The following is an 8,902-nucleotide window of genomic DNA, read 5'->3' as shown; positions in this document are numbered from 1 at the left end:
TCGACTTCGCCACTGAATGGTGCCGACGGGGCATCAACGACGGCCCAGGCTACTACCCCGACGACCTGAACTGTAGGCCGAACGTTCTACTTATTCATTTAGTTTAGCCGCGTGTTTTTTGTTAGGAACTTCGTAATGTGTGGGTTGTCCATGTGTGAAGGGTACAATAGAAGTTGGACGTGTGTTTGTGCACTGGCGTGCTGTCTGATTCTTTCTGGAGCGGTCCTGCCCGAATAACATCACAAACTGGTGAGCCTGCCAGGATCCGCTCGTTAAACCAGTGAAAGAAGACAGTTTCGCTCGAGGCAGACACACGTTCAGACTGCACCATGGACTTGGAAAAACTCGCCGCTATAGGGCTCCAACTAGGGTTCTCGGGTGCAGAGCTAAACAAGTGGATTGAGGCCCAACAGGCTAAGCTAAGGGATGAGAGAGCTGCAGAGCGAGAGGCAGCCAAAGAAGCTGACGAGAGGCAGCGTGAAATTCTGCAGCTTAAGCTAAAGCTTCAGGAAGGAGCTCAGAATATGCCTGTAGCAGCTAATGACGCTTTGACTGCGCCCAGCACCTCCTCACCCCTCAATCCGCAGAAGTTACTGCCTGTATTTGACGAGAAACGCGATGATCTGCACGCTTATCTGCAGCCATTCGAGCGCGTAGCCACAGGACACGATTGGCCGCAAGAAAAATGGGGTCTCGCTGTTAGCCTGTGCCTAACGGGTGACGCGTTAACCGTGATAGGCCGAATGACTGCCGCTGATTCGCTGGACTACCAAAAAGTAAAGAAAGCTCTACTGCAGAGATTTCAGTTTACGGCTCAAGGCTACCAAGATAAGTTTCGGAAAGCACGAGCAGCAGATGGTGAAACTGGACGACAGTTAGCAGCAAGAATTACCAGTTATTTCGACCATTGGATAGACATGGCAAACGTATCCCAAACCTATGAAGGTCTAAGGGATCACGTAATCTCTGAGCAATTCTTGCGTTGGTGCCATCCAAAGCTGGTTGTTTTCTTAAAAGAGCGAGAGTGCAAGTCACTAGATGAACTCGCTAATTTGACGGATCGCTTCCTTGAGGCGCAGAATTTGACTAATATAGGAAAAGGTCCTGACCCCGCGAAAGAGTCCAGTGGAAAGCCTACCGAAGCGTCGCGGAAACCGCAACTCAAGTGTATCCTGTGTCATCGTTTCGGACATTTGGCTCCTGACTGCCGCAATCCACCTAAGCAGATGCTGAAATGCAAGTTGTGCGGTAAAACGGGACATGTCACAGAAACTTGCCGAAACCAGCATGGGGACAACAAACCGAGTTCTTCGTGCGCATTTAGCGAACCTGACTCTGCCCGGGCTGGTGCTAGAAAAACAGCCAAGCGTCCAGGAGGGAAGATTCCTTGCTCAAGTCACCACGACGACAAGAACGTGCAGGGTACAATACGTTTCCTGGCCGACGGGATGCCAGTGGTCGAAGGTCTGCTGCTAGGAAGAGAGGTTCGAGTCTTACGCGATACGGGATGCAACACGGCAATCGTCCGACGGGAGCTCGTTCCTGATGTGTGCCTGACAGGCAAGAAAATCAGTGTCGTTCTCCTAGACAGCTCAACTAGCCATCTCCCGGAAGCTATTGTACAAGTCAACACGCCGTACTTCACAGGGATGCTGAAAGTGGCTTGTATGGATCAACCCCTCTATGACCTTGTGCTGGGAAATCTTCCAGGCGTCAGAGGACCATACGATCCAGATTCTGACTGGAAGCAGGCGACTCATACCCAGGTGGATGAGTTACCTGCGCAAGCACACCCGACCAAGTCACCTGTCACCTCAAGATCTGCTTCTTCAAGCGTGGCAAAAACCAAAGCCAATCAACAAGGTCAAGAAAATATCAGGCCTTTGTACGTGTCAACAACGCTCTTACCTGACGTTACCAGAGCCCAACTCGTCGAGGAACAGCGAAATGACCCGCCACTCAAAGCTGTCTTTGCTAAAGTGAATAAAGAGTTCAAATCGGGAAAGGGCCACTGTTACGATTTCATCGAAGATAAAGGATTGCTTTATCGACGCTACCGCCTTGCCACTGGCAGGACGTTTAAACAGCTGGTCACTCCGAAAGCGTTCCGGGTAGGCATACTGGACATTGCTCATGGCAGTATCATGGCGGGACACCAAGGCATCAAAAGAACTACTGATCGTGTCCTAGAAGAATTTTATTGGCCTGACCTGAACGGAGACGTAAAGCGCTTTGTTAAGTCTTGCGACAAGTGCCAGAGAACTACCCCTAAAGGAAAAGTTGGAGTCGCACCACTAGGCAACATGCCTCTTATCCGGACACCTTTTGAAAGGTTCGCGGTTGATTTAATCGGCCCATTTTCACCAAGATCGGACCGTGGGAACCGATATGTTCTGACACTTATCGATTTTGCGACTCGCTACCCTGACGCTGTAGCATTGCCCGCAATCGATGCAGTTCACATTGCGGAAGCACTCATCGAGATTTTTTCCCGCATCGGCTTGCCAAAGGAAATCGTCACCGACCAAGGGGCAAGTTTTACCTCAGAATTAATGAACGAGGTTAGCAGGCTTCTCTCCGTGAAGATGCTAAAGACAACCCCATATCATGCGATGGCGAACGGTCTCGTGGAGAAATTTAATGGCACCCTGAAGACAATGCTAAAGAGAATGTGCCAAGAGAGACCTCGATCTTGGGACAGGTACCTAGCTCCGCTACTCTTTGCATATAGGGAAGTTCCACAGACAAGCCTCGGGTTCTCTCCGTTTCAGCTCATTTACGCCCGCCACGTCCGAGGACCGCTAACCGTGCTGAGAGAACTGTGGACAAATGAGGGGCTAGACGCAGAAACGCGGACGACTTACACCTACGTCTTTGATTTGCGCAATCGCCTAGAGGAGACTTGCAAGATAGCCCATGAACAGCTGGAGAAGGCTCGTGTGAAGCAGAAAACCTATTATGACAGGAAAAGTCGCCCTAGAAAATTATGCCCAGGCAACAAGGTTTTAATTCTGCTCCCGACTGACTCCAACAAGCTGTTAATGCAGTGGAAAGGGCCGTTCCAAGTCATCGAACGGAAAAATGATGTCGACTACGTCATCGATGTGTTTGGGAAAAACAAGATTTTTCATATCAACATGCTCAAAAAATACTTGAGTCGCGCATAACTGCCGTTCAGGTAGCAACGTGGTTCTTAATACTACGAGCCCTCAGTCGTGAATAGTTGACTCCTAGTTGCGACATAGCAACCCTACTTGTACGGTAGTTTTCCAACCGAACTGTAAGCAGCCTTCTGTGAACATTCTGCTACTATGTACATGCGACCCCTAAGGCAATGCAGTGCAGTGCAGGGACCGTGCAGTGACCGTGCAGTGCAGTGACCATTCGTTCGCCCCGCGCCCTTGTAGTAGAATAGTTGCAAACAACTTTCTCGGAAAAGGGGGTGATGTCATAATATGTGCTGCGCGGACGCGAAACAGAAACTAAAAAAAACGACAATAGGGTGCCGTGCGGTGGCGAAGAGGATGTGATGTGTGCGTGTATGTGCCGTGCGGTGCCTACGAGGAAGACGACAGCTCGTGAGGCGCGGCCTCGAGGGTGCGTGACCCGTGCCTTCAGCAGTGCGCGAGGTACGTCGTTCGAGGCAGGACTACCTCGTTGGGCGTCTGGCCCATAGGTACGACCCAGGCCACGTCGCGACACTCGTACCAGCCGAGTGGACAGCTCAGCCTCCGCTAGACGACCGGTCTAGGAGAGCTGGCGCCAGGTTCCTGAACCTGTCCTTGTCCCGCTGGTCGTGGAGAGCTGGCGCCGGGTGCCTGAACCTGCCCTTGCGCCGCTGTTCCAGGAGGGCTGGCGTGGGTTTCCGAGGCGGACTGCAGGTGCTCAAGGGCACAACTCCCTGCCGCCGGAACACGTGTGTCGTCGGCTCCAGTTCGTCGACAGTGGCGCTGAGCCACTGGAGTTCGACGCGGCGACCCTGCGTCTCCCGACCTCGCCACTGCAGGTGACGACGCCGCACAACGTCGACTTCGCCACTGAATGGTGCCGACGGGGCATCAACGACGGCCCAGGCTACTACCCCGACGACCTGAACTGTAGGCCGAACGTTCTACTTATTCATTTAGTTTAGCCGCGTGTTTTTTGTTAGGAACTTCGTAATGTGTGGGTTGTCCATGTGTGAAGGGTACAATAGAAGTTGGACGTGTGTTTGTGCACTGGCGTGCTGTCTGATTCTTTCTGGAGCGGTCCTGCCCCAATAACATCACAAAGTTATCAACATTGGCTGTTGTGTTGTAATGCAGTCTAACTTGTGTTTCTTAGTGAACTTATTTGTGGTCTACTTCTCGCACCTAGTGTAAAGTCGAAATAAAAGAAACTCTATTGGCTTTTTGTGCCTGTCAGAAGTTTCATGCCTTCATCTATAACATTGTGGTTTTGCTCTTGTATCATATTAAATATATTTTCAGCCTTCACTGTTTGTGTGTGTGTGTGTGTGTGTTGAGGCTTGTCATTGGCTTCTGAAAATACAATATCTGTAAATATGAGCACATAATTGACAACTATACACTCTTGCATGTAGCATGGTTGTAACAATGATCTGTATTTTTCTAAGTTCCAGCAGTAACAAGGGGTTCGGTGCTCCACGGTCATGTACAGTGTATCAAGAACAGAGCACAGAAGACCAACAAGTATAAAGGGACTGCCAGTGACTGTTCTCCTGGTCAAAGTTTACAACAGCAGAAAGAGCACATTGTGATGTCAGGAGCAGCTGCTGCTTAACTTCTTAGCAGTGCATTATTCAGCAGTTCCTTTGCTTGCATTCGAAATTATTTAAATTTTGCATGGAAGATACCAAACTATGACACTAATTTAAAGGCTGCTGTAGTGTTAGTGGGTAAATATTTTTGAGCTGAAGTTTTTAACATCTGTGTTAAGTGCCTGCGTGCCTCTACATTTGCATGCCAGAAATCAGAGCATCCATGGTCGCCAATGGTGACTGTGTTTGCATTCTTTGTAGTACAAGAAGTAAAGCCATGGATGCAGTAATCATGTACTTAGTCGATGTAATCCTTCAGTGTACACTCATTTGTATATCACCAATGATGCCATGAGTGTATAAGCTCTGGGAAGTGAATCTATGTGGATTATTTTATTTGGAAAGAAGAGGATCATCACTACTCCTAGTATATCTTAACAGTAGATTTTAGTGCTTGGGTATTATCCCACTGCCTGTCCGTCCTTCAACAGTCTATTTATCTACTGCGTAAGTGTAACTTTTTAAATGTATACTTTGCTCGGATAGGTTTGTTCATAATGTAATGTAAGTGACTTATCATCTATGCAGCTCTACTCAGACTAGAAATAAAAGTATTTATTTTTATATGTAGCTATAGCATGCATTCACTTGTGTTTTTCTAGGTGCCTGTACAATTGTTTAGCCCTACAAAAGTGCTGGTATACTCTAATATTGAATCTGGCATCTTGAAATAGTTTGTTAGTGGAAGTAAGAATGTGTTTACAACCAATATTACTATCCTCAGATGAACTGTGAAAGCTCTGTGGAAATTTATTTACAGTTTTTGAACGTTGTGAAGGCAAATGTTATGTTATTTTATTGTGGTCCCTGTTTCATGCAAATGACCCATAATTACTTGGCAGTGGCACAGTATTAGTTGTTATTTTACACATATGTACTGAGCAACATCGCAGTTGAGGCCAGCAGCAACACATACATGCAGTGCACTGGAGCATCACCTCCCATAGTGTACAGTCTTTGCCCACCAGTAAACTCAATATTTTTCAAGCAGACTAATAGACAGCTGTATGGGAACTGTGTTGGTGTGCAAACTTTGAAGTCTTCTTGAAGAGTGTTTTTCATCATTTTTGTCCAAGTGAAGTAGCTACCCAAGGCCACAACTGGTGGGAATGAGGTGGTTTCCTCTCTCCAAAAGCAGTCCTACCAGTTGCCTCAATGTTAGCATGGGGTGAATTCACAAACTGGAAAAATAACGGGTCTTTGTTTTCTTGACCGAAAGAGTCACTTCCACCGTTGAGCCACAACGACGCGCCAGAATAGAAACTTTTAGCTAAATAAAGTTGATTCTACTTTTGAGAAGTGTTTTGGGGAAACGAAATGGCACCTATAGCTGCCAATATAAACACTGTTTGCACCAAGGAGCTTAGTAGCTTATATTTGTATTATTCATGTATTGTCTAGAATTTACTCGCGCTGTGCCAACTTTCAGCCCAAGTGTCCTAACATGCTTTGTTAGTGGCTTGTGAATGAGCCAAGCTATGTAAATAGACTGATATTGCAGACATGTACAAAATATTGATGCACAGCCCTTTTCTTTAGCATGACATTGTTGAGGGCTTTATTCTTGTGTTTTTTATAAGGAGTGCTTGTCACTGGGTATCAGCGGAAAACTATGCATCAAGCTTTTGCGAGATGGTTCGAGAAACACCTTGTTCAGACATAACAGTGCCGGTGGATTTCTCTCGTAAGTTACTTTCTGTAATATATTCAAAATGAGTTTATTACAATTGTTGTTTTATAGCCATTCATTTTAATATTTACACCTGAGTGTGTGTATGTATGTATGTATGGGTGTACATATGTATATGTATGTGTGCGTATATGTATGTATGTATGTATGTATGTATGTATGTATGTATGTATGTATGTAGGTATGTATGTATGTATGTATGTATGTATCTTTTAAATGAGAATCCGTTTATCATTGGTGAGTAAGTTTGGTAATGATATGGCTGAATTTGTTTCTAGTTATTTCTCTTTTGTGCCATTACATATTTCAATTTATTTTGTACTGCATAAAAATAATTGTAACCTTACACAGAATATGTGTGTTCGAAGAAGTTGTTTTATTTACCAACCTACAGTCATGGGCAAGAAATTGGGTAAAATGGAACGGACCTGCGAAGATTAGTTTACAGCATAGCTACTCTACATGGCATATCTCGTACAAATTGCGTTGGTTGAATATGTCGATTTCAACCTTTCAATTTTAATCAGAATAAGCAAGCTATCACCCGTGGTTGTATATGTGTGTGATATTTATGCATACTGTGATACCGGTTCGCAATTACAATTAAGGTCACAAACCTAGTCAAGCTGAATACACGAATTTTGTCCATGCACCTTTCATCTGCACTGGAACTGTTGTTAATAAAAATAAACTTCAGTTTAGAAATTTATTTCAGTAACCAAAAGCAGGGTATCTCTTTATCACACAAATCAAAGTGCCATTGTTCTGTTCCATTTTGGACAATAGGGGACCCTCTCAGCAGAACTAGATTAACTGCTATAGTTCATTTTAACCATTGACAGCGACATTACACTGAAGCGTGCAGCATGACAAATAGCGGGAAAGAAGACACAAACTAATCACTCTGTTCGCGTCAGCGCTAACTGTCCGTGCTCTTTGGTCTTGCTGCATGTGATGATACCCACCAAATTAGCACGAAAGCGTGTCCCTACAAAGGCAGTCAACTTGGATGCAAGCAGTTAGCTCACTGCATGTGTAGATTTTCTTCAAAACACCGTGAAGACTGATTGCTGGTCGAATATCCAAATACGTGAAAAGTAATATACAAGGTATAATTCGGTGTTTCAGCACTGGACACTTTTGCGATAAGAGAGAATGGAGGAAAAAATTATGAACCCTGAATTGTTTAATTTTTGAAGGAGCACAATACAGCGCTTTTGGGTCAAAAGGGGAGTGAAAGAAGCAAGTGCGAAAGCCTACTTCTCAAAAAATTAGTACCCGCCACCACGCATATTGTCAGGCCGGGCAACCTCTTGAAAAAAAAAGTTCTCAGTGATTCTGCGAATCGAATCAAGTATCTCGTAGATTGTAGTTGAGCGCTGTAACCGCTCGTCCACTGCAGCAGTGCTTGCATTCGCCCTATTGCTGATATATCGTCATTCCTTCGAATTAAGCCAAATGCAAAAAAGTCCGGTGAAACTTTGTCAAAAATAGAAAAAATAGAATGCGTTTGCCCAAGGTTACTAGAAGATATAAACCGCCACGTGTGACTGTATAACCGTGCGCTATTTATTCTTGTACATTACTGTCATGACGTTGGGATAGCCTGCTCTAACGTAGGCTACCTTCTCATAGTTTGCCAAATATAAATAAGAAAATAAAAATATATAACAGCCTATGACAACGCTAATCAACTATTATGAGTTCACTGTCACTTGTGTCACTTTCACTAGATGAATGCTCAGTTTGCTTCCATTATCGTTATTTAGGAAAGTTTTGGCTCATTAACTCAACTCTCCTAATTAGCAATGATTCTCACATATAAGGACAGTCACACTTCATCTCGCTTTCTGAGTGGCTGTCACTCCCATATAACGCGTACTCCTCTTTTTTATGCTCTCCGAGCATCTGACGCTGCTTTGCGGAGACTTTTCCTGGGGTCTGCTGGGCCAGAAAATTGTCTTTATTGTCTATCAATTTCAAGCTTTCGCGAAGCCAAAACGAGAGTCTCTCTCTCTCTCTCTCTTCATCCTTTTCGCACGTGTGATAACGTCTCTCGACCTCAAGACTCGTATACACGTCCCTTGCTTTGTTTGCGCACTCAAACATTGCTGGACGAAATATTTGCACCGTGTTTTGTGAAAAGCATTAGCACTGAGACATCTCCCGACGAGTCTCCCTCATTTTACGTAGACATATACCTAAGCGTAAGCGTATGCACGTTCTCGCATTCTGGCTTTATAAAAAAGCCGCGGTGCATGGAACCAGCGAAATTGCGCTCACAATTTCATTTGATTACTGCTGTTATCTGTTTTAGCACAATTCGTCTGCAGGCACCAAAGTCGCTCATGTGTCTTGTAATAAGAATATTGTAACAAAGGCTACCTTTGACT

General features: G+C 45.2%; 1 long non-coding RNA gene across 1 annotated transcript; it reads left to right on the top strand.

Moving 5' to 3' along the window:
• Positions 1-6,084: 6,084 nt before the first annotated feature.
• On the top strand, positions 6,085-6,862 carry LOC142803388 (uncharacterized). The gene is made up of 2 exons (XR_012894087.1): positions 6,085-6,642; positions 6,691-6,862. It is a non-coding gene; the product is annotated as an uncharacterized LOC142803388 (long non-coding RNA).
• The last annotated feature ends 2,040 nt before the right edge of the window (positions 6,863-8,902 follow it).

This window comes from Rhipicephalus microplus, chromosome 3, assembly GCF_043290135.1.
Source record: "Rhipicephalus microplus isolate Deutch F79 chromosome 3, USDA_Rmic, whole genome shotgun sequence".
NCBI lineage: Eukaryota > Metazoa > Arthropoda > Arachnida > Ixodida > Ixodidae > Rhipicephalus > Rhipicephalus microplus.
Note: the sequence above shows the minus strand (reverse complement) of the source record. Positions and strands in the feature narration are given on the sequence as shown.